This window comes from Meleagris gallopavo, chromosome 3 (genome assembly GCF_905368555.1).
Source record: "Meleagris gallopavo chromosome 3, MGAL_WU_HG_1.1, whole genome shotgun sequence".
In the NCBI taxonomy this organism is placed as follows: domain Eukaryota; kingdom Metazoa; phylum Chordata; class Aves; order Galliformes; family Phasianidae; genus Meleagris; species Meleagris gallopavo.
The window spans coordinates 47,825,944-47,847,895 of NC_139406.1; the positions used below are offsets into that span (position 1 = coordinate 47,825,944).

The 21,952-nt window shown below is 41.4% G+C and overlaps 1 protein-coding gene across 14 annotated transcripts in view; it reads left to right on the forward strand.

Moving 5' to 3' along the window:
- The first annotated feature begins 416 nt into the window (after positions 1 to 416).
- The window catches only part of GREB1L (GREB1 like retinoic acid receptor coactivator), a 128,355-nt gene continuing 106,819 nt past the window's right edge, over positions 417 to 21,952 (forward strand). For 3 of the 14 annotated variants that reach the window (XR_014882453.1, XM_085220857.1, XM_085220865.1), the window contains exons 1-2: positions 418 to 716; positions 13,840 to 13,925. The gene's annotated coding sequence lies outside the window, so the exon portion shown is untranslated. The other 11 variants (XM_085220864.1, XM_085220866.1, XM_085220867.1 and 8 more) reach the window with 8 other exon arrangements.

Here is a 21,952-nt window from a genome sequence, read left to right on the forward strand (position 1 = left end):
GAGCTGACCCATCTGATGATAAGCTGTGCTCATACTCCTGCCTGGTAGTCACCGCCTCTCGTGAAGGAAATTGCACATTGCCCAGTGCCATCTTCTGCTTTCTCCATCAATTCCAACTTCTGGCTCCACATAGGGCCACCCAAAACCCAACCCTATGTCTGAGAGCATGGTCCAGACATTCCTTGAACTCCAGCACTCGGGGCTGTGCCCACAGCCCTGTGCAGCCCGATCCATGCCCACCGCCCTGTGGTGCAGCACCTGTCCCCAACCCCGAGCTGCCCCTCCCCTGACACAGCTCCATGCCGTTCCCTCGGGCCCTGTCGCTGTCACACAGAGCAGAGCTCAGCGCTGCCCCTCCGCTCCCTGTGAGGAGCTGCAGCCGCCATCAGGCCTTCCCTCAGCTCCTCTGCTCTGCGCTGAGCACACCCAGGAACCTCAGTCTCCGCCGACCCCCGGTCCCCGCTGTCAGAGCAGCGCAGGAGGGGCGGCACCTGCGGGACCGCCCCCTTCTCCTCCCTCCCTTGCCCTCCTCTCTTCTCGGTGGAGAGCGAGAGAGACCGAGACCCGCAGGGAGACGGCAGCAGTGGGGCTGCCGAGTGGCGCTGCTTGCAGCGAGGGGGCGGCTTTAGGGAGGGGGAAAAAAAAAAAAAAAAAAAAAAAAAGTGAGGGAGGGGTGGAAGGAAAGCGTTCAACTCCTGCTCTCCTTGCCTGGCGAGGTAAGGCAGCGGTTCGGGGCTCTCTTCGCGTTCTCGGCGCGAGGAGGAGGGCACAAAGGTAGCGGTGCGGAACTCGGCGCCGCTCGCCTCGCGGTCGCTGTCACCGGCGGCTGCCAATGCGCTGCCCCGGGTGGGCTCCAGGCCGGGGACAGCGAGCGGCGTCCGTGGGAGAGCCGCGTTGGGAGCGCCGTGCGGCACAGCCGGCGGAGGTGGGCGGGGTGCGCGGGGGGTGCAGGTGGCTCCGGCGGAGGGCGGCGGGCGCGGAGCTCGGCTTGCGGCGTTGCCGCGCGGGCTGCAGCCGGCAGGGGGCTCCCCCCGCTGCGGGAGGCGCAGCTGTGGGCGCGGAGTGCTGCGGAGGGGAGGGCCGGGCCGGCGCGTCTCGGCGCGGGGCTGAGGAGCGGTCCTGAGGGCACGGTACCGCTCGGAGTTGCGGTGGCAGTCCCGAGTTGTGAGGGCCTGAGTGCAGGAGGGGAGGAAAAAAAAAAAAAAAAAAACCAAAACGGCTTAAGTAGATATCGTTGCTCGAAAGCAGCTGACAGATTTATTAGCTGCGCCTCCCGCTCTCGGAAGCGTCTGGAAAGCAGTGAGACTTTGGCCTTCCAAACGCTCCCTGGCTCCTTTCTAAAGCGTCGGAAAGGTGAAAACTTTCTTTAAGCCGTCAAGTTCTGTCCGCTGGTTGCCGTTTGGCTAGGCCACAGGTCTGCCCGCATTCTGCCGTGTAAGAGGCATCGATGGGCAAATGCGTTTAAAGTGCAGAATGCTTCTGACCTACCGAGCCAAAAAAATGCTCCCTGCTCCTTTTTCTGGATAGGATTTCTCCTTTAATCACCCTGAAGATGTGACATTGTAAGTATGACTGTATTTGGCTTCCTTTGACGCTTGCGACTTTGCCACTGAGTGACGTTTTGGTCCTGAAGTGATACTTCAGATTCTCCGTGTGTCGTCAATGCTTTGTTATAAAGAGCTTTTTTTAAAGATTGCAATAAAAGGCCCTTGGAGAATAAAGCGGACTTTATTTCTTGACGTCTTAGGAATAAACGAAGCATACATTTTCCTTTGTGTGGATGAGAGGGAAGCCAGTAGGTGCCTGTTTCAGTTCAGGATGTAGCTCTGTGTGTGACAAGGGGAGGACGGCTCAGAGCTCTCCGTGCTGTTAAACACTGGATGCTTCACTGGGTTTGGCTTTTTCTCTCTGGTTGGCCATACCAAAGAAAAAGAAGGCTGTTTGTGTGAAACAAATCTTGCCCGAGATCTTTAACAAAAGAAGTTTAGTTATAAAAGCCCTGTGTGTACATACTGGTACTTTTTGTTAGTTGCTTTTGGCTGGAGGGACGTAGCAACAACAACAAGTAGCAATGATGTTTTGGAAAGGCAGGTTGTAAGCCCAGGATGTGAGATTAAAGGGAATAGGAAACCCGAATACAGAGCTTTTAGTAGATTGGTTCAATACGTGACGCTTTGTAAGATCTCACGAGGGCATCACAGTGTGAAAAGTTGGTTTAGAATTCAATAAAGCAGGTTGGTTCAAGGTCTTCTCCAAAGCATCCCTATTGGCATTGATATTTGATGGTTCAATGACTCATATGTCAAGTATTTCATAGTTACAAGGAAGAAGAAAGTTTGGAAAGTAATTAATTGCTATAGGAAATAGGGAATGAAATGGTTTTGAGGAGAAATCTGAAAAAGTCTCTGTACTGTGAAGCCTACTACATTACAAATGCTGGGCTGTTTGTTCAGTGAAAAGCTTGACTTGGCATAATGTCAAAAATATATACTGAAAAACCTTATTAGTGACAGCTTAAACATGATTTGAAGAATTTCTCTATAATTTTCTGTGTTTTTAGGAAAATTTAAGGGTGTGTAAGGATTTTACTTTGAGAGGTGTATCCTGCTGTTTCTTTCATATTTGAGTGGTTTTTAAAAGTGCTTTTATGTCCTGTATGGTTCTGTACCATATGTTTTGTATTTAATTCTTTGAATGACCACTAAAGTGCAGCCAACATTGGGTGAATGTGGCATCTGTTAACTAGTGCTTAGCGATGGGGCACGATGATCAAGAGGGGAAGTGAAGAAGAGTAGCATGTCTAATTGAAACTACAGGGGGCTGTTAGGAAGGTAGGATGTAATTAACAAAACCTGGAGTTTGGACATGATATTAAGGCATCGCGTCTACTCTTGTAAAAAGAGTGATGAAATAGTGTAGAAAACACCTCAGCTTTTTGGTTTTAGAACTCAGTCATATAGCCTCTTGGATTTGTTTGCATTTTGCCAGTACTTGCATGATCATTTCTTGTGCATGGCACAGAAGATGTGTCTTCCTTTGCTTTGAAAACAGAATTGTGAAGGCCGTTGAGAAGGCTGACAAATGAAAGCATAATAAGCCTTGACATTTTGACAATGATGTCTTCTAGAGAATTAGTCTTGTGAACTAGACTTCATTGGAAACAGTAACTGATTAAGATATCTTGGATATTCTGAAACATAAAACAGTGGCAATCATAAAACAACACTAAATTTTTACCACTAATTGGCATGGTGGTTGTTATGTTTTTTTAGTAAGCATCAATGACTTTCTTCAACTTATGTCTTGTCATGATGTCCCTTAAAAATGTTTTTGCCCAATATAGTCAGCTTTGCTTCTTTTTTTTTTTTTTTTTTTTTAATCCCCAAACTAACCTCATCTGGTTTCATGCTTTACTCTGTGTACGCTAACGTGCACATTAATGTGCTGATTTTGTCTTGTATATTGCAAACACATCCTCTTACTGAGATCTCTGAAAATACCAATTCTCTCCTTATTATGTGAAGGAAAATGAATTTTCATTTAGTCATCACAGGCTCGTTTGCAATTTTGAGCATGGTTTATGTAGCTCATGGTAATGAATTTTAACTAGCAAATAGGTAGTGAAATCTACTCAAAAATAAGGAGTTATGTTGTGAAGGTGCTTATAGTGGTGAATTATCCAGTAATGTTAGGCTCCTACTATTTTAATAACATAAATGCTCAAACAAACCAAAAAAACAACCAACCAAGGAAGACAACAACAAAACCTCTGCAGAATGTCTGCTGGAGAACCCTGCAGATGACAGAGATTTCGAACAGTGTTTATTCGTGGCAGTAGCAGCCACGTTTTCTACTCTGCTATGGTTGGCTTGGGAGTCTCAAGTAGAAGTATGGAGTTCTTCATATAAATGACTCTAAAATATAATTATTTTTGCTTTGAGTGACTCCTGGAACTGTGTCAGCTGGTTTGTGCTGTCTTACGTGGGTACGCTGTGATGTCCAGCTTCTGTGGAATTCTTCTGGGACCTGAGACCATTGAGAATTGTGTAGATGAGTATTTTAATTGAAATATATTTCATGTAATTCCCACTGAGCTGGCATTTTAACTTCCATAGCACTTCAGAGGTTTAATTAAAAAAACAACAAACACGCACTGTCTGAAGACTTTACAGCAGGTTTTTTGAGTGCTTTGGTTAATTTGCATTTAATCAATGTATATATATATTTAATTGCAAATATGGTACCAAATAAAATGTTGATAAAACAGAACAGACTTTAAGAACTGTATGCTGTGACATAAAATCACCAGAACAGTGGGATATGTAGGGAACTGCTTAAGTCAGTATGACAAGATCTATAATAGAAACCTTCATGTAATATTCCCCAGGTAAGATTTCAGAGATGTTATTCTGAAGTAGTTTTTCAAACTGATGGTGCTATGAACAGCAAAACTGTGTGGGCAGGCTCATGATACTGTTACTTAAGAGATTATCAGACATCTGTCATAGTGGTTCCATGAACAACATTGGAGTGACTGGTTTCATAAAATGCTGTATGAAGGTGTCCCAGTTCTTCCCTATCTCCATCACAGTCTCCAGTAGCTCTATTCAGGGTGGTTGATGTGATCTGAGCAGAGCCCTCAGAGGCAAGTGAAGGTAGTTCCTGAATGTAACTAGCTTTAAAATGAAAGCTCAACCGTGCATCTTGCCAAAAGTAAGACTTTCTTGGAACATACAGTGTGAAGTTGTTAAGGTTAGTAAGATAAGTGAGAGCTCTTCTCAATAGCTTAGTGCAGCTGGTTTCTATGCCGTGAGGAATCTGAGCACCTACCTCTTCTACACTGGAGTCACTGGTGAAATAGAGGTATTCAGATTGTGAGAAGCATTATTGTTTCCTCTAAATGTAACTGATGTCTCAGGATGAGGATCAAATGCAGCAAAACCTTGTCTTGCTGGCTGTCGGTGATCTGACGGATCTCCATAACCAGTCCTGAGTGCAGTGGCTTTCTGCTGTTGCTGTATACCTTGCTACTTCTAGTTCTGTGCTTACTGTTTCTTTGGTGTGGAGCTGCATCTCAGTCTTGCTATTCAGGAGATCGTGCCATCTGCTTTTACTGCATCTGTTTCTGCTTCACTTAATCTCCCCGTGGTTTGTCAGCAAGCCCTCCAAATTCTGTCTTCCTTTAGAACCTTACATGGCATAAGTCTTCTCACACTTTCAGTCTACTTTGAGAATAGCTGTTTTGTAAAGGAAGCTTCATCTTGTAGTTTCTTTAAACCACTTCCATAGAATCGAGTTTTAAGTGCAACTGAGAGATGTCTTTGAACGCCAGGAGTTGAATCCTGACTTTTCTACTCCTACCATGCCCTTCACTGCATTGAGAAAAGGTTAACAGCTTCCTGCCAAGGCCAACTATGATGGATGTGACATTTAAGAATGTGGGGGTTTCCTAGTGTTGTCAAAAATGCTTTCAAAAATTTATTTGTAGGGGTAAGCTGTTCAAAAGTTGCCATTACTCTTCCTATCTTAATCTCTTTGAGGGGAAATTCTGGTCTTGAGAACAGTAAGAAATTAGGTGTAATAGGTCGCCGATGGGTACCAGCTCACAGAGGTGCAATTTTAAAGACGACCTAAAGGGAGAGGGCACGCACATCCAAGAGGACTTCAGTGCCCAGGACAGAGGTATGCAGAAGCACTGCTGAAGTATTTAGAAGCAGAATAACAAGCAAAACGTGAATAATACACGCATTCTCGTAGTCCTAGCTGTAGCAGTTTCAGCAAATCGTGAAGCGTAGCTTTCTGCCAGACTTTCCAAGTCTCTTAAGGAGAGGGAAGACAGCTTTGCTGCCAGATTGTTGTTTTTTCCTTCTCCCTCTAGGTCTGCAGTCATGATTTTAGCAGATGTGGGAGGTAACCTGGATTTCAAAGGCATCAAGATGAAAACATGTTGCTGTTGGAAGCTTTTGTGTTGAGTTGCGGGATCTTTCAAAGTGAAACAGCAGGACATCTAAATGCACAGATTTTTTGTTGTTGTTGTTTTGCAGCATTAATGTATTAATACCCTTATTACTTAGGGACCCAGTGTCATAAGGGCTTGATGTCTTAATGGGTCATAGTGTTCATTTTCTTTGTTCAGTGGTTGCTTTGTTAAGATGGCTTATGCTGGTGTGAATGCAGAGAGTATGTTCATGGTTGTGTTTGTTGTGGACTAGGCCAGGAGTTCTTCGTGTGTAGTAGAAATAGAAATATTTGAAGTTGTATGCCTCAGAAATTCTTAAATAAAAACCATCACTAAAAAAGCTTCAATTTTCAAAAGCAGATGTGACCTTGAGCCAGAAAAGCCTGGGAGGGAGCATTCTTCTGGCTGCTCTCAGCTCTCATAATGACCAATGTTTGCTTGCTAACTGTCTGACGTGGTTGTTTCCTTGCAGTCCCTTGTGCCTATATGGCTGTGCAGACAGATGCTCGGTTCTCCTATATGGCTCAGCTGGCTGGCTTTCTGTCACGCCTGATTTTTGGGGTGATTCTTGTGGATTTGATGTAGGAAGATGGTTATGTTTGTGATAAGGGTAAAGCGCCCTCCCCCATGACATGGCGAAGGTTTGCATCTCCATTTGCTGTAGTAAATCCATTTGTGATTATGTGCTAAGACTGGACAGCTTAACTGCTGAATTGAACTTGTGAAGTTCTGTGTGCTGCCAGAGTTTCTCTTGATGGAAAAAAAGCAAATCTGCATCATCTGTGTGTGCTGGACAGCTGGAAACTCCTCCTAATGTTGTTGCTTTGATGTCTGTTTGAAGGGAAAAATAAGGTTTGCTTTCTATCACAGCGTATAAAGGATGCTGTCCCAGCAGTGTAATAAATGAGAGCTGGATCTGGGACTTGCATTCAGTGGAAGGCAGTGTTCTTCCAGATGTGTTTTAATTGAATTGTCCTGTGAAAATGGGCTCACCTTGGAATTCAGTAATATGCAGTTCAGGGGCTTACAGTTGAAAAAGAGAGGAATGCAGCAGATGCTGCATAGTTCTGATACTTGTGATGGCTGATGATACTGATATCTTGAGGCTTGTGTTCTCTACTCTGAATCACTGCATAAACAAGTACAGGATGAACCTCCATGTGTAACCTTGACACATGACTGGATCTTTGCTTTGTAGTTCATTAGTCGTTTATCCAAATTGCAGTAACTGTGTATTGGGAAACAGATTAAACATAAATAATGAAACATCACCTCTTTTTTTTTTTTTCTTTTTAACCTGAGGGAAAGATGTATTTTTGTGCCTCTGAAATTTTATTTTTAAGAAATAGAATTTCAATTCTAGTCCCCCTGAGAATAACTGAGAGCCTTTACATCTAAATTTGTCAGGTTAAGAAGTCAAAACTGTTGATGCATGTCAGCCACAAACCAAAAGACATCAAAGCAGTGTTTTGTTTTCACAGTATTTCCAGTGTGGCCAAGCTTTCTGTGTGATGTTGGGCTGCATGATCTTCAGAGGTCCCTTCCAGCCTGAATTATTCTGTTTCTTGGAAAGTAGGGAGGTACAAAAAAAAATTCACAGAACTGACCAGTGTTACCAGTTGGTTAGATGCAACTTCTGAAACAATTTATCTGGTCTCACAACTTTCTAAAGGTACCTGAGGAGCAGGCTATCAGCAGCATGGACTATTCTGGTAACCTTCTTTCTGCTTGCTGTCTTTCTGAGTGTTATTCAGCCCTGGGCTAGATGTGCTTTCTGATGTGATTAGAAATGCATACCGATTTCATATCCAGTTGTATACATAAATGGAGAGATGCTTTGAGTTATTTCTGCAGGTGGGTTGTGCTGCTTCACGAGAACCTAGAAACGTGCTGGTGATTGTGGCGCTGCTGCTCATACATCAGTGGGAAGGCTGTGGTGTGTAAGTTTCAGTACTCCATAAGAGGCTGTTCAGCTTGGTCTGGGTGGAAGGTCAAGCACCGGAGGATAACAACGATACCCACTGGACTGACTTTAATGCATTGTCTAAAATCAGTCTTTCTAGGTTAATGTTCATAATCCAACATTTTACTTCAGGGAAACTACAAATAAACCCAGTAACATATTTTTAATCCTTTTCTGGACTAAAATCATGCGTAAGGAAGAGAGATTTGCTTATTTAATTTCAGCTGGTCACTTCTACAGTTTTAGTAATCGGTGAGGTTTGAGAAATGCTGTTCTGTATTATTTCCCCTTGTGCGTATTTCTAGTAACTGAGTTGTATGCGTGCCCATACGTTTCATTTTTCAGGATGTATTGATGTTTATGTGATGATTCAGAATATGGGTTGGAGTTTCAGTCTAGCTGAACATATTCCAGTAGCCAAGTGTGGGAAGAAGGGATTTGCACTTCTTAGTTCCAATTGTGAAAAGAGGAGTGGCTGTTGCTCCTGCTCCAAATGGTTAACTGAATAAACTGTGGGAAGTTGAGTTTTTATTAAAAACCAAGATAGCAACAAAGCAAAGAAACAAAAGCAACAACAACAAAAAACCACCAGCAAGGGAAAAAGGGGAGAAGAAGATCTGGAAATTGGCAATTAGAGATGGGATGTTTTTCAAGATACGCAGTTTTAGAAAGAAATTGACCTGCAAGTTACAAGGGCCAGAGCAGAGCTGTTAAGATTCCTAACCAATCCTTTTTCCTAAAGGAGGGAGTATGAGCGTATTCTAGGCTAATGCTTGCAAGGAGGCTGGCCTCAGGATGTGTTCATTAAAACAATTCTGTCCTCCATGTTCCAAAGTGCAGTTCGTGCTGAGGGGAACTGATAAATCTTCATTTAAAAAATGCATGTTGAAAATCAAATGTATTCTCTGTGTTGTCAAAGTGCCTTTTTCATCTGGAATAAATCCCATAAATTGTTTCTTTCAGCCAGTGTGCGGAGGTAAGAGAATACACTGGTGAGTCTTCCTGTATCCAGGCTGTCACTATGTGTGCTGGGAAAAATAGAAGGCACTGCAAACATAACGGGACAAAATAATGTAAGAGAACTGTCTTCTGCAATGTGTTGGTGTCAAGTTGATGAGTAAACAGTTCAAGGCACTATCAAGAGTGTTATTATTCAGATGGTGATTTTCTATATTTTGAAAATGAGGCTTGCAGTGATTATTGGTTTCCCTTCACTTGATGTTCTGTAATTCCTTCTAACTTTCTACAGCTATACTGATCTTTATTTAACAGAGCTTTTGGTCATTGTTCTTTACTCTTCTGTTTTCATTTCCTTGTTTCACTGGAGAAAAGCACTTATGATTTCAATAAATAAGAATTTGTATTCAACTGATCATAGAATCATAGAATGGCCTGGGTTGAAAAGGACCACAATGACCATCTAGCTTCAACCCCCCTGCTATGTGCAGGGTCACCAACCACCAGACCAGGCTGCCCAGAGCCACATCCAGCCTGGCCCTGAATGCCTCCATGGATGGGGCATCCACAGCCTCCTTGGGCAACCTGTTCCAGTGCCTCACCACCCTCTGTGTGAAAAACTTCCTCCTAAAATCTAACCTAAACCTCCCCTGTCTCAGTTCAAGACCATTTCCCCTTATCCTGTCACTGTCCACCCTCTTAAACAGCCGCTCCCTTTCCTGCTCATATTTGGGTTCTACTTGTACTACTAGTATATTACTTTCTTTGGAGAAGATAATTGTTTTGTAAGTTTAGCTTGAGGTTAGCACGTCAGACTAGAGGAGTGAAGAATGGTTTAGTTCAAGATAAAGAGTCAAGTAGAACTATGTTTTTTATATCGTGATAGTGCCATGTTAAGGATATCAGTTTGTGAGTATAAGAGGAAAACTTATGAAACGGATAAATATTTATGTGAAGCTATGGAATAGGGTTTGTTAATGTGATAGACTGTGTAGTAGTGCAGAAAGGGGCTTCTGTTGCAAGGGCATTTTTCAAAGCACACTGATGCTTAGAAGAAACAAAGCCATTGCAGCCCATAATTCATTTAATGTGCTACAGACAAATTGCTAACGCACGTTAGAGAAAAATTGTAGGTTTTTTGTCTTCTTTAGCGAAATTCTTGATGTGTTAGAAGAATTCTTACATCCATTTCTGAGTAACACTAGGTAACTTCATCACCTGTTCGATGAGGGAGAATAGCTTCATAAAAAAGTGATTTCCGCTACAAGACTCTTAGTAATCAGTTAAGAGGCAAGGGAAATCAGCTGAAAAAATGTTGATTCTGGTCATGAATTTAAGTGAATGACATTTTGCTTTCACTTCAACGCTCTGGGTTATTGTATGATATGGACTGTGGTCCTCAGAAGAGTTTTGCTTCCAGATTCTGCAGAAAATGTACAGCTCCTCTATGCCTCTGTTGCTGCCTCAATAAAATGAGGATGATGTGGTGATACTAGGAGGCTTTTAAAGTGCTGTACAACAGTAACGATAAGGTGTTACGATTTTCTGTGACCAAGCCTAAGGGTCCTTAATTCAACAGTCCTGTCGTGACCTTGGGTCACTGTGCATCATGCTGCTGTCATGAAGCTGTGGACATATTAGACCACAAATTCTGTTCCTGGCATATGCCTGAACAGTTATTAATTTGCCTTTTGTGTTCAAATCTTCTGTTTAATTTGAATTAGCTTAGCTGTAATTTGAGTTAAAATGCCTTGGTCTCTGGTTTCTCTGTGAGGTCAGGGTGCTGCGTGTGGACAGCCTGCCGGCTGTCCCCACTGAGGCTGTTTTGCAGCAAAATGGACTCTAAAGTCCAAGGCCCTTTGTCAGTGAAGCAGACTGTGTTTACCCATGGCAGTGTTGCTGCTCATTATCTACTTTGTTGTCAAATGGTTATATAAAATACAGAGGGATAGGGGGCCAGGCTGTGTCTGGGAGGAGGGCTCTGGTTCGCTGAGGAGCAAATGCAGCCCTTGCAGGCTGCAGGCTGGCACAGCCTTTCCCCTCGCCCAGAGAAAGGCTCGTTTTATTCTTAGTGGTTTTTTCTTGTTTTTTGGTTGTTTTTTTTTTTTTTGGCCATGTGTTTTAGTAGTCTAATAATCCAGGCTCCAGCTTATATAGAATGGTTAGTTACCCCACCTTGCTGCTGAAGCGAGGCATTTTCTTTCGTGTTTAATTTCTGCAAGAGCTGTAATTGTAAACCTTGTTTGTTTTTTTTTTTTGTTTTTTTTTTTAATTGCAGATTATTCTTAGTAGGATTACATTTAACTACATCTCCTTTGAGGCCTGCCTGTCTGTCACCCATTTGTATAACACGAGGTCACACACACCAGTTTGTTCTTTCAGACAATTCAGAGCCACTGCTTCTTACTCTGTTCCGCTCTTCGTGCTCTGTACTCCCTACAGAAAGACACTGTGGCTTTCTGCCCCTGGGAAGGAGATTCTGCAGATGTTTTCCAGTACCCCAGTCGCTCATTCTGACCGAGGCTGGTTGGTGCACTGTGAGTGCTCAGAGCAATCGGATTGTTTGCAGGCGTGCCCTTCTGTACGCTGCCCTTTCTCAGGTGTCCGGTGAGGCCCAGCCCAGCCTGGGCCCTAATCCTCCCCCGGAGCCTGCAGGCTGCCCTCCTGCTTACACCCAGGCCCGCTGCCCTCGTGCGTTGCCCCTGAGTGGAATAAGCCCTCCTGCACTGCATCTCTCATTCGAAAAATAACTCGAGGCACAAACGTAGCGCCCGAGCGGGCTGAAATGTGTGTACATCGGGGAGGAGGGGAATAACGAGTAGGGGAAGATTTATGCCTTCCTTTGCGCTGTTGCTTGGTAACAGAAAATGCCTCTTAAGCCTATTTTTGGTGAGGGGAGGGGTGAAACTTGATTCAGTGACCATCTGTCCCAAGCCAGTTGATTTCCTGTTGAGCTGTCCTTTGTTTCTGTCAAACAATTGATTGTTACCCTTTGCAGATAAGGATACTGTTGGTGACATTGCCCTGAATCAGCAGGTTGGCTTGTGGAGACCGCAAATCAGACCTACCACTTTTTTTTTTTCTTAAACGTTTTGGGTTTTTGGTTTTTCTGAGGCCACTAATTGTGGTTTTTCTGGTTTTTATTCGTCTGTATTGCTCCCTCTTTCTTCTTATTGATTTGTTTTCCTTTTTGGAGAACGTCCATCGGTACAGTATTAGAGTGGCACAAATTTAATTGAAATATTTTTTTTTCAAGAAATAATAATGCTCTTTCTGTAGTGTGAAGTCATTGGGAAAAAGCCATAGTTTTGGCTGCATAACCTTTTTGGCGGTGACGGGAGCAGAAGTTAACTGAAGTCACTATTGAAGAAATCCCTGCTGTTTCTTTGAAACAAAACCAAAGGTTTCTGTGTGGTTTTTCTTTTTTCTTTTTTTTTTTTTTTTCTTTTTTTACTTACAAATAAAATATTTGCTATTGTTCTTGCTTAATTGTTAGAAAATCATTCTCTATTTGAGTATCTCCTGATGTTTGCTTAGGTTAGTAATAGATAGATTTAAACTCTGATTAGGTTATTTTTGTCATCTTTATTTATATTGCAAAAGCCCATATTTTTCCTTTAGGTTTATGCACGCAGGGTACAAGGCACGTGCTCTGTAGCTACCTTTATTGGTTAAGCATTCGCATTCTGTTTTTCTTCCTGCCTTGAATTACAAGCTTCAGAGAAGAGGGTGATGCTTTGGTTATCAGCTGAAAAAAGAGTAAGGAATGTGTATCCAGAGAGACAAGTAATATCTGCAAAAACAGAAGATATGTAGTCTGAAGCTTTTCAACATTGTCTTGGATATACTGGATTAGGATCTTTTTGAGCTGGTAGCAAGGTACCTACTAAACACTGATTTTAGTGGATGTTGGGTCAGGCATACTTGTGGGTTTTTATTACTTCCTTTTTGAAGTTGCATGAGATGATTAAAATCTGTGACTTTACTTAATAAGAGTTTCATATCAAACCACGTCAGTGAGCCTGTGGTTAGACATGTGATAGCACTGTGGCTTACTTGCTGATTAGCCACCTTTGTATCTTCCTTTTTGGTTGGCTGTTTATATACCTGAACCTCAGCCTTTTCCCCCTGTTGTGTTGCTGTTCGTTTGCCATGTGCTGTGATCTGGCATAGAAGTGATCCACTTGAAAAGAACTTTTTCTAGGTTAGTTTTTCAGGTGTGTAAGTTCCTTGATCCAACACACCAAACTCAGGTGTGCAATATGTGTGACTGGATATAATCTTTTTTTCGTTAGTTAATGGCAAATGTATTGAGCTGTTTAAACATATGAAATTTCTGCTAAGTAGAGAAATACTACATTAGGATTAGTTTGGGAATTTTGTTAACTGGATAGATGTACAGCCAGTTTTTGTAAAAACTAATTGGACAAGCATATTTGCTGTTTTCTGCCTTTCTTGTGCTAGAGATTAATAGACAACATCAAGATATCTTTTAGCCATTTTGTACCATCTTGAAAATCCAAAAACATCTGTGTAACTGTGTAAATTAGGTTGTTGTTCGGGGCTAGGGAGTTTAAACTTTGCAGGGAGGGAGCTGTTCTGAATTGTCTTGAACTGATTCTTTTTCCTCCTACCTGCAGAAATGAATTTCTTTGAAGGGGGAAAAAATAAAAGAGCTTGAGAATTTTCTTTCAAGTTGAAAATTCTGTTCCATGTAATTTTCTGGCATAGAGTAGCTATTTTTCTGGCAAAGAGTAGTTATTTTTATGTTGCTAAGCTGTATAGCTCAAGCTGCAGGGAAGAGACTGAAGGTCCAGTTCCCTCAAGCAGGTGAGTCAGTGGTGCACGCAAATGACAGAGCAGTTAGGATTCTGGTTTGCACCTATCTCCATGCTTTCCTGAGTTGTGTTGTACTGCATTTCTTCCATTAAAACAGATCTCGCGTGTCCTTTGTTCACAGATAAAAGCAGCTGCAGATCTGCTGTTCAGAGGGCACCGCACCTGTGGCTTACCTTACATGCAGGAGAGCAGTAATTTGAGAAGCAGGTAGGAGACTGGCATCTGCTTGCATTCACCTTCTCGTGTTGCTGTTGCAAGGATGCAATTATTTATGTATGTCTCTTGCCTTTTGAATGCAGTCAACCAGAGTCTGAGTAGTGGGTTTCAGTGCTGGAGCATTCTGCTGTGCTTTCCTTTGAGGAAGGGACACAGGTGGGCTAGGATCTTGAGTGGTAGGGTCGTGATCAAGTTGCTTTTTCATACTAGGTGAACTAATGTTAGCTCCTTGCATATGTCATTGTTACAATGATCCTATTGCAACTCAGCCACCATATACAGAACAAGTAGTGGTGCTATTCTTGATACAAATTGGAGAAATTTTTCTTTCCTGTGGTGTAAAGGCCTAGTTGTGGTATGCAGGAGAGAGTGTTTGGTCACTGTATCAGTGAATTCTTGCTGTGAGAAGGATGGTGCTTTCCTGTCTTTTCCAGCCAATACTGCTATTTCTAAAACCATGTGCATCAAAGGTGAAAGTGCCAAGCTTCTCTTCTGGGAAGGTGTGGCTGCCTGTACCAGTGGTAGGCTTTTCCAGAGGGGAAGTAACTAAAGAAAGATTTTTATGGAATGTTTCTTTTTCCAGCAAATGGTTTTCTGCTGAAGCTTATCTTTGGAAAGAAAAAGAAGAACTGTGAGCTTAACAGAGAAGTGGTCAGCTACTTAATCATCTGTCACAGCCTTCTTCTGCCTTAGAGGCTATTCCATAGGTGAATGCTTGACTTCAGAATAGATCTGGCCCTTGGGCGTGCTGACTGTGCTTATCCTCCAGTCTTTGCTTTGTATTGGCTTGATTGCTGGCTGAGCTGCTCCTCTTGGACCACCTCTACTAGCTTAATTCACATTCCATTTTAGGGAACTCAGTTTTCTGAAAGCACGAAATAGTCCATATGATCAGTCCTGCCCTGCATTCTGGTTCATCTCACGTGCCTCTTGATGGATGGTGAGAATGCTTAGTATTGGGCAGCAGTCTTTGGGAGATTTTCTGGAACTGCTTGGAACAGCTGCCTTTTTATCGTTTGTCGCAAGAGAGAAAAATCCATAGAGAAGCTTTGTAGGGTTTAGATGAAATCAACTGATTTAAGTTCACTTCCATTTCTGCTTCTTCAGAGAAGAATCATTTCGGTATTTATAGAGCTGGAAGAGAATCTGCTGTTTTTGCTGGGGGGAGCCTTTCATGGCCTTGCTAGGCAGAGGAGGGTGCTCTTACCCTGTTTGGCAGGCAGGCAGGGCTGTGCCAAGCAGTGCATGTAAAACCAGTCTGAAGGTATGAATTGATATAATAGGGAAAATTGGAGAGCGATAGAGTTTCTGATAATTTATGCAAATTTGTACCTGGTTTCAATATACGTTTTGTATGCTAAATAAATTAATTTATTCAAATATTTTAGGAAGCCTTTAAAATTATTTTTTAGAACTTGTGGTTTCCCTAAGATCCTTTTCTCCTTAAAAGTGATTACATTTATTTTGCCTCATTTACAGTCAGAGAACAGAGTGATTGAAAAAGGAAGGGACTAATTGACCTGAAAATTGGACTTCTGAGGCCTAAGCTAATGTCTCAAACCTGAGGTGACCTTCTTTGTGTTTGTGGCAGGAGAAAATGTGCTCTTTTATAATCTGCTGCCTCACTGCTCTTATGAATGCACTAACCATTGTGGAGCTCAGCTTGTTTCTGGACACCTGATGGCATTCAAGAGGAGGGAGATAGCAAGCCTTTTTTTTGTATCTGCAAAAGATGTGAATGGATAATGAAATATTCTTCCATACATAATGACTAGTGGGCTTTCATATAGGTATTCTTTTTGATTTAACTTAGAAGTTGAAGTTGCCTGGAGAAATACGGCTGTTTTGCTGTGTGATTAGGAGAACTAGTCTGTTCAGGCAGCCATCGAGGGTCTAAACTCGGCCTTTCTGAATACTTTATGTGATTCTAAAATTAGGTGTTGCCACAGTGTGGTACTCATCCTATATGTTTGTAAGTGACTGCAGAAGACTGCAAATAAATGGAGGCATTCGTTTTGTGTTTATCAATGGTGTCTTGAAATGGCAATTTCTTTGAATGAAAGCAGATAAAATGGAATGTATCAGTTTGAAAGGAGGTGATCAAATGCATGGGGAGATTAGACCAATCTCTCTGATTGAACTGCTGTTACCTTCCAGTTTTATCTCATGTAAAGATTTGTCATCACATGATGACCATGTAGGTCTTGTTTACTTCTGTTTTTCCCCTCACTGAGGAAAAAATGTTCTTTCCTTTTCTCTATTTTTCTCACTGCAGCACCGCTACACTTTATCATCATATCAAGGAAGCTGATCAAGCTTCTAGAGAAAACTTAGTTTTGATTAACAGGATGTTTTTGTTGGCTGTATTGTTGCGTGTTTGTGATTTGTAGTTGATTCCACAGTTCTCTTTTGAGGAGAATTAGCTGACTTTCTTGGGTTTTCTGAAAGTGTTGGTGTTGTACTTGCAGAGGAAGAAACTGCACGAAGCTGTGGGTGTAAAGCTGGAGGAGCTTTTGGTGTGCTAGGGGCTGGCTCTAACATAATCCAGATGGTTAAGTTTCTGCTTATTTTTTCTGACATCTTTGCCTGGAGCTTTTTCAGATTGTTTTCCCAAGTGACCAGATACCAGCAAGGGGATGGTCTTGGAGTTAAGCCGGCTCAAAGCAGTGGCTGGAGGATCTTTGTTCTGATCCGTCTTGACCACAAAGTTCCTAGCAGACCCTGAGGGTCGGGCGTTTGGAACTCAGTTGTTGTTGTGATCTATTTTTTTTTTTTTTTTTCCCCTTTTCTTTCTTCCATGAGTAAAAGGAGCAGCTAAATTCTCCTTAGTGTTTGTGTTGAATTAACACCCCCGTTAAAGCCTGTAAATAAACTGTTCGTGAGGTTACCAAAATGTCCTGAGCAGATATCTTGGCTTATTTTTCTTGCAGTACATTTGTTTAAAGTAAATTCTCTATTAAGTCACAGAAAAGTGGCTCTTTGTTTTACGCCTTGTTTTGGAATGCTATTTATTAGTGATATCCATGGGGGTCAGAAACATAAATAATGTTTGTTTCAAGGTTTGTTGGGTGCAAATGGTGGGGGGTTCACACTGAAGAGAGCTGTTTTGTTTGGTGTGGCTAATCAGGAGTGAGGCTGGAATTGCTCATAGCTGTCATTCAGGTTTTGTTTCAAAGTCCAAGGGCCTACTGGGAAAAACAAAAAGCTAATGAAAGCTGACTGTATTTCAGCCCAAACCCTCTGGAATCCAAAATGATGTCCTGACACTCAGTGTATTCTTATTCTATTGCATTCCCATGGTTACTAAGGTAACAGGTTTTTAGAGGCTTTACATCTTCATTGTCAAGTATTTGCTACACTTATTGTTGCTGTTTGCAGATTAGGGCAATTTAAACAATGCCTTTTGAAATGGGGACCGAAAAATACAAAAAGAAATATAGTAGAAATAGATGTAATGAATCAATTACCTTCTCTCATTTAAATTTTCAGTGCTACTTCTCAGAGGCTTCATACAGAATGTAACATCGGTTTAGCGATTGGATTTTAGGCATGGAGGAATTTTTTTTTTTTTTTTTTTCTCCCCCCCCTCTTTTGAGGCGTATTCATTATAGGACTCCTTGAATATAGATGTTAGAGTATCACTTTGTAACTGTGCCTTTTCCTGACAACACAGTTGTCCTGAAGAAACTGAAGTTTGGATTTGCATCAGGGTGTTGTTTCTCTGATTAAAATACATCTGTGACAGTCACCTGAATTTCACAAGCTGTATTACTGCTACTTCACTGCATCAGTGAAATCATACTTAAAAAATGAAGCATCCAGGGATAAATAGGAGAAGAATTTTGTGTGTGTTTAACAGCATACCAGAACTCTAGCCCAGGGTGCTCTGTTGGTGCTCCTCTGCATCTGTTTAGCTAGAGCAGAAACATGCTTGTTCACATCTTCCCTGGAAAACTGGATTGTGGTGGATGTGATCGGACTTATTTTAAATGCATCTTCTAGAAAATTACTTTTTTTATTGTCTTATTTTTTACTGGCTTTTAGAAAGTTTGCAGCAACGAACATCTTCTCTCCGTATCTGTGAGATCTATTTAAAAAAAAATAATTGGTGCAGTGTTAACTCTTGAAACTACTGAGGACTTTACAGTAAGCTAATTTGTGCATTGGCTGTTAGATGCGTAATTTTAAGCTCTGTGTCATAGAATCTTCCTTCTGTAAAATACAGATAATGCCCACATATGAGTTAGGAGGAAAAACTGTAGGTCTTAGCCGATGTGTATAAAGTACTTTGGAGGACTGTGATGCTGTGTGTGTAAGATTATGTGTCCAGATCATGATGTACAAAAGGTAAGGTTGGAGCTCTCCCTGTTAGCGATTTTCAGATGTTTTGATAAAGTTTTAATCATATCACTAGATAATTATCATCATACATATAAGCTTTAATTAAAAAAAAAAGAAACTTCTTGCGTTTATATGAAGCAAGCTAGTGCTCTGATTGTGTTTTTATAACATAGTTTAAATAATTGCCATTTTGTAAGAATGATGGAGTTTAAATATTGTTTCACTGATGGTTTTTGGTGTGGTTTCTTTTATTCCCTCCACTCTCCTTTCTTCCTAAACAGCTTTTGCTCTTTGCCTGTTGCAATTTAAATGCTTTTAAAACAGCATACTGCCTCACTATACAGCTGCTTACAGCTTGTGTTGCAGGAAATATGGTGTAAATGAGTTTGAAGAGTCAGGGAAGACTTTCTAGCTGTTGTTAGAGCTCCTGTTGATTAACAGAATATTGCTTTGTGCATCTCAAATCAATCACATTTGTGATTTCCTCTTTGCTAGTAACTGAGTTTGAATATTTTCATTTAACTAACTGAACAGCTTATGTCTCATTCACATATGCAGTCTGGGCTCATCTTTAATTCTGCACTAGTGTTTCTACCTCTGCATAAAAACCCTTGCTTAAGCAATGTGTTTTTTGTTTTTTTTGTTGTTGTTGTTGTTTGTTTGTTTAATAAAATCTCATTTTAAACGGTGTTATCTACAAGCCAGATTCTGTTTCAGAATAAGTAATCTTACCAGATAATTTCTAGGAATAGGCAACACTTTTCCAGTGATGAAAGCAGTCTTTTTCATCTCTCTTTAAAATGATTACTCTGATGTAGCTGTAGTATAAAAATTGGGATTTCTGTGAGACTGAATGTATGAAGTGGGCTTTAGATGGAGTTTGGGATGCAGCGTTTTGTATCTCTCCGTGCTGCAGTCTCAGGCATTGTACCTCACTGTTGTGCACAACCCAAACCAGACCAAATGCAGTATGGTGTATGCTAAATCCTTCTTGCTTGTTAGAGAGACAGTGTTTTTAGCTGAGAACAGTCTTACCATACTGGGGAAGATGCAGGTTTTGTCTGTCCTTGAAGTGAGGCCATAGCCTTACACTCCAGAGCCTTTTGCCCACGCATAGGCAGTAGCTGTGGGCAAGATCCCCTTACTGCTGAAATGATTCGCTAACTCACTGAGACTGTGCCCTTGGACTGCATTTTTTTATAAAGGTTGGCTATATAAAGACAACGTTTTTGCTGCTTGTTTGCTGCTGAATATAGTTTCTTTGGGAACATAAGCTAGAGGCCCTGTTGGACGCCATTTTGTGAATGGCACCGGTCTTGGCTTGGGCTTAGTGAGATAAGTAGCTGTGTGTGCTGGGCTACAGCTGTCCCTACTGCTGTTACAGCAGGAGGTAGCTGTCCTAAAGGAGACAGGGCTTAGGGGCTGATGTGTGGATTCTCCTAACGCAGAGCAGATTACCCCATAAAAAGGAGGTGGCAGACCTGAAGGGGTGAAGCTGAAGGCAGGCTGAAGTACTCCCTGAGATGAAGGGCAGAAGGGTTTTGGCAAGCATCTAACACAAATCATCGTTTTAAAGTGTTTGTAGGGAAGTCTTTAATTTGATTAGGTTGTTTCCTTAATAGTTCTGCATGTGTGATTGGTGCTTTGCCCTGGACAAAGGTGTGATTCAGTATAAGAACAGCTGTGAACAAATGAAGATGACTTCCTCTCTTTATAATAAGCTACTTATAAATAAGACTTACCTGTTTAAAAAGCTAATTAAGGGAATGATAAGAAATAAGGCATGCAAAGAAAAAGTATACTTCTTTGCCATAAGACTTTAAGTTTTAATAAACAGTTTCATGTTCATGATTGTTTTTACTGTTGCTGTTGCAGGGCTGCTTGTATTTAAATTTTCCCTCCCTTTACCTTGTAAAGCTTTTGAGATTTGAAGGTAGTAGTATTCAGCATGTGGCTGTTGTAAGCTTACTGGGACAGCTTGTAAATTCCTTAGTTTGGAGGGGAAAAAAAAAGAAGTGACCAAATTGTTAAGGCTATAAGCACTGGCTTGGATGCAAGAGTCTACAAGAATTTGTTTGTTTTAAATAGAAACTTCTTATTGCTGTTTTTACAAACTTGGAACAATCATTGCCAGTCAGTGTGGCAGGAGGCTGTTATACCTCCTAGCAGATTTTTTTTTTTCTATTTTGTAATAGTTGTTTTCCTTCTCTGCCGGAAGAGCGACGAATGTTAACCCATCACCAGTGTACAGAGGCTCCCAGAAGAGACTGGATGGACTTCACTGTAGGAAATGGGGAGTGTTTCTTGGTGCTTTGTGTGCGCTCTGTCATTTTGAATGTAACCGTGCAGCTCAACAGAGCCCTGCCTTTTGTCAATGGAAACAAACCTTCCTTCCCTCTTCGGCTCCCCATCCAATAAGCAGGAATAAGTCTTGTGCAAAAATAGATTTCATACTATTTTTTTTTTTTTTTCAATTCTAACTTTTTTTTTTTTAAAGCAATTTTTTTTATTTCTAACAAAAGTCTTCATTGCTTTTTTTTTTTTTTTTTTTTTAGATCTGGTGTTTGTTTTGTTTTCTTTGAAAACAATTTTTTTTTTTTATCAGACTGCATCATAATCTCTAGTGAGGAAATAAAGGGAGGAAATACAAGTGTCTCTGGCAATTTGTGATAGCTACCAAAAAAAAAGCAGAGAAACTGTCACAGTGAGATTCGTAAATAGATAAGCATAGAGAACCTGTGTTTAGGGAAATAAAGAAAGGAGAATGGTCAGTGCAAGTGAGGCTGACCAAAATACTGCTTTTGTTTCTGGGAAAAACAGAGTAGAAAAAAGGAAACAAAAGCAAATTTATCAATAATATTCTGTGCAGTTAAGACTCATACTCCTTACTCTGCTATCCTACGTTTTTGTTTTTGTATGTATTACCTGATTTTGAGCAGTTCTAGGGAGAAAGTCAGTAGGCAAAAGGTAGGTGATATTGCATGGCTGTGGCTGAACTGTGAGTTGAAGTAGTCTTCCTGGCAGCACACTGATCCTCTGGTGCTGTCCCCAGTGCAAGGGCACTCAGATACTTGCTGCTGTCTGACATTGCTGGCTTTTCAGAAAAATGCCCAATTTTGCCTTTGAAGAAAATGTGAGTGCCTGGATCTGGAACCTACACATTTGCTTAGGCCTGGTTATGCAAACACGCTTCAAATACAGCATGAGAGAACATCCTCTTAATCTGTGGAAGTTACAGTCTGAATTAAAACAAATGAACAGGAAAAAAGCCCAACCAGTAATAGAAACCCCGTTTGGCTTAGGGTGAATTCACAGTAAACGTAGTATACAGTTCAATGGAAGGGCTTTACGTTATATAGAAATCTGTGGTCTGTGTTTAAAACAAATGTAACCTTCTTGTCCTAAAGGCAGTATTTCATTTCAACAAGGAGCAAGGAGAATCAGTATGTCACCAAAAGGCAAACGTTACCTAATGGTGAGCACATAATATATTGCGATGCAGAGTTGCAGAACAAGACATACAATATTTTGGACAGGGAAAGCCTGAGGACAGAATTCTTCACTCTTGCTCCATGCTGGCCTGTTTAGCTCCTGGACTACCTCTCTCTCAAGTTTGAATCAAGTGCCAATCCATTCAATTAAGAATCTCATTGCCTAGTTTCTGAATGATTACACAA